Source organism: Pteropus medius, unplaced genomic scaffold (assembly GCF_902729225.1).
Source record: "Pteropus medius unplaced genomic scaffold, Ma_sr-lr_union100, whole genome shotgun sequence".
In the NCBI taxonomy this organism is placed as follows: Eukaryota; Metazoa; Chordata; class Mammalia; order Chiroptera; family Pteropodidae; genus Pteropus; species Pteropus medius.
In genome coordinates, this window is record NW_024343578.1 from 4,253,164 (window position 1) to 4,257,384 (window position 4,221).

General features: G+C 37.6%; 1 pseudogene; it reads right to left on the bottom strand.

Moving 5' to 3' along the window:
• Nucleotides 1–2,319: 2,319 nt before the first annotated feature.
• On the bottom strand, nucleotides 2,320–2,438 carry LOC120606368 (uncharacterized; annotated as a pseudogene).
• Between the last annotated feature and the right edge of the window lie 1,783 nt (nucleotides 2,439–4,221).

The following is a 4,221-nucleotide window of genomic DNA, read 5'->3' on the forward strand; positions in this document are numbered from 1 at the left end:
CCTTCCTTGCCTACTGAGAACTTCGAAAACTCACTCTGAAAAGAAGAAAAGACTAGAATTTGAATTTAGGGTTCCCTGGAAATCTTTGGTATTTTGAGGACTCCCAGCACTTTCACCTTTGTAGCCTTTTTATTTGTTTGATGTAACATACGCTTAATAGTGCCTACTATGTGTCAGGCACTCTTATAACCACTTTACAAATAAAAACCCTTATAATAACACCATGGGAAGGAACTGTTATTACTCCTGGGGCAGATGAAATCAGTGCTCTGCTCAGATCTGCTCAGCGTCCGTTAGCCTTTTCATGTATACCAGCCCCTGGTGCACTGTCAGCCCCAGAAACCAGCACTTGCTTCTCTGACATAAGCTTGCCTCCAGGCTGCTGGAGTGTGCTTTGCCTGTGTTTATGGAGAGTCAGAGCATTTGGGAATTTATGTCTCCTAAGACCTCTGCAGAGCTCCCTATGGGACTGATCCAAAGTTTCCCTCCGTGGATTCTCTATCTACGTCGATCCCAGTTTCACAGTTGAAAAATAACTGAAGCTCAGAGAGTTTAAGTAATTTGCCTAAAGCCATTAGGCTGGTAAATGGTAGACTTGGAATTCTAACTCCAGCTCTTTGGCTTCATTTAAACCTTCAAGAGTGGGAGGAAAAGACCATGGAGCCAGATGGGGAACTGAAAAAAGCCTTTTTTAAAAAAGATGTTGCAAGGATGGGGCTTTCCTAGGAGTACTAGGTTAGATGAATTAGAAAGAATTTTCTAGAATCAAGTTGAAAGCTCCCATTAGGCAATAGAGGGGAGAATTGAGAATAGAATGGTGGTTGCTAGGGGTCAGAGAGAGGGGAAAATGGGGACCTGCTGTTCAGTGGGCATGAAATTTCAGTTAAGCAAGATGAATAATTTCTAGAGATCTGCTGTACAACATTGAGCATATAGTTAACAATACTATATTGTGCTCTTGAAACATTTTGTTAAGAGTCTAGACTTCATGTTAAGTGTTCTCACCACAATAAATAAAATATTGAGAATCATAGCATCATGGTCAAGAGCACAGGCTTCAGGGTTAGACAGAGCTGGTATGACTCTGTCTCAGTCACTCTCTAGCTTGTGACCTTGTTCAGTCACAGCATCTCTCTGAGTTTCTAATTTTTCATCTGGGAAGTGAGGCCAAACATTTCTTCACGGGGTTGCATGAAGTAGTTCACACGATTCCTGGCACACACATCATCAGCATTAATATATAATAGCTACTAGAAGTCCCAAATCTTTGCAAAATTTAATGTACTTATTTTAGGGACAGGAAAGTAGAAGTGGAAAAACCTAACATAGGGTTGAGAACAGAATAGATTCTTTATTAACAGCCGATTACCCCTCCCTAACACCATGACTACAAATCTTCAGCTACATTTATCTTTGTCTTAAGATAGTATTTGCCTGGGAATCCAACCATCATGCACTGCCACATTTTTAATTGGAAAAGATATTCAAAGACCCAAGTCAGAGACCTATAAATGAGGGTTGGAAACATTTGCCAGATGTAAGCTGAGGAAAGTCTGCTTATACTTTTGAAAGTCAAGATCCACAATTATTTATCAAGCCATTTAACTATCCAGTCATCAACTTTATCTGACATAAAAGAAAAGATTGTTGTAAAATAGATGCTGAGAAATGTTATAATATGACAATTCCCAGATCAGTTCTTTATCCCAGGTGAATAAAGTGAAATTGTCATTTTATTCTTCCTGCCCTTAATCATGCAATGTGAGTATGTTCATAAACTTCTGGGCACAGTGCTTGCTAGAATGCTGTTCAGTGGATGTTAACTGGCTTTTTAAAATCTTGCTCCATGCACCTGAGATTCTTGGAGAGGGTGTGCCCCTGGATTTCAGGGCCCCTGGTGTAACATTTACTATAAGATCTGTTAGGTGGATTCTGTAGAGACTTGAAAGGGTGTTTTGTGTTGGATCTGTCATTGTAAAAGACTGATACAGAAATATGTTAAAAAAAGATAGAATGGTAATCCTTTTAAAATGCCAAAAAAATATTTGAACACAAGACAGGTCATCGTTAAATCAATCTAAAACCTCTCCAAGCAGCTAACACCATCCTGCAGTAACTGAAAAGAGACCACAAGGTTACGGTTTCTGTGGATAAGCAAAATTATATCCTTTGACTATTTCTCTCAGCCACTTAAAGTTTTTTTGTTGTTGTTGTTTTTTGTTTGTTTGTTTGTTTTTTTGCAAGGCAACCCTTGGTTGACCACACAGATTGCAAGGAACTTGTCATCTTACAATCCCTTATTTTTTATTTTATTTTTTATGCCTACAGCACCTGGTCTTCCTAGGTAGTCTCCCTTCCAAGTGCTAACCAGGCCCGACCCTGCTTAGCTTCTGAGATCAGACGGGATTGGGCTTGTTCAGGGTAGCATGGCCATAGACTTCTTAAAGTTCTTAAAGAGAATAAAATCTTATGGAAATGCTGCATAATTAAAATGACCTCTCAGTTTTATTAATTATCCATGCAGAAATTATAGAATGAAACTTCTATACAATAGTAAATCAAAAGACAAACTATTAATTTATCTTTTGTACAGAATTTAACAGAGTCAATAGTAATTCCCTCATTTCTTTGTCCATTAATATACTTGATAAGGAAGAAATTCAACAATAAACATTCTATATTTTATTTAAGATAATGGGGGAAATTCTGAGTTAGTCTTCTCAGAAAACAATGTATATATACTTATATATGCATTGCATATATTTATATATATATATATATTTGACAGGCAAAGAGCAAACCATAGAAATGATTGCATTTTTCATGCAAATGCTATTTATTATCTGCACCTTCTCAGTCTCTTTTATCAATGCTTTTTCTGGGACTTTCCAAAGAGGATAGAATAGAACAGGTTGAAAATTTAAGCATGATGACATCAAAGTTTAACCAGAAAGATTTTATCAGAAAATTTAATCACAGCAATTGTTAATTAAATGTCTATGCCTAGGGGTCAGCAAACTACAGCTCTATAGACCAGTCAGGCTGTTTTTATAAATAAAGTTTTACTAGAACATAAACAAATGGGTGTGACTATGCCCATTTGTTTTCATATTGTCTGTGGCTACTTTCACACTACATGGCAGAGATGAATAGTGACAGAGACCATGTGGTCTGTAAGCCTAAAATGTTTTTCTCGTATTTTGAAGGAAAAATTTGCTGGTCCTTTGCCTATGCCATAGGTCTGAGATTAGCCTATTGCTGATGGTCTCAAAAGAATCCTTGAATGCATTAAGATGGAAGGATGGTATATGTCAGTCTCTAAGTTCAATTTAGAGGTGTTACTGATGCAGGGAATGGAGTATGGGGAAATGCGCTGCTTAATCCAAGTGTTTGTGCTGTTTAGGTACTTGTCACCAGCAGTTTAAAGAACTGATAAAATTACTGTTCTTCACTCCAGCACTGTCTTATTGGTATAAAACATCTGAGGGTGCTTATGGAAAGTTCTGGTAGGGATTCATGGGGCCTTTTGTGGCCCTGTTTGTTCTAGGGGTCAAATATTTGAAGACTACATTGCGACCTCCTTCCCTATGTAGCAGGTCTAGCAAGGATCTATGTGGAGTACTCCACGGGCTGGGCAGGGCTGGCCATTTATAGGCAGGAGTACCAGATTCACAGGCTCTTGAGGCTTCCAATTTCAGTTAGTCTAGTGTTTCTGTACTAGCGAAAAAACCCATTTATGTTCCGTGAGTTAAAAACCAAAGTGTTCTACAATTAAAAGTGAATAATGAACAGTTTTAATTTAATAGGAAAAAATAATGAATACATTAATCAATTTCACATTTTTTCCTTTAAAATTCTGAGAACTTTTTGGTGCCTACATTTTCCTTTATTATTAATTTATGTATATGCTCATTTTTTTCAACAAATGTTTTCAGCAGGCTTGTTATATGCATGTAACGGGTACCGTGATAGAAACCTAGAATGTAGTAATGAAGAAACAAGACGTATTCCTTGTTCCCATGTAACCTAGGTTAGTGGGGTAGCCATAAAACAAGTTGTTACTGTCTTTGGAGTTAGGCTGCCTGGCTTCAAATCTCAGTGCCTCCACTGGCTAGCTGAGTGAACACTGAATTTCAAAACCTCCTCATGCCTCTACTTTCTTATACATAAAATGTGAAAAATAGCTTATAGGTTTGTAAGAGTTCTGACTCCAATTCTGAC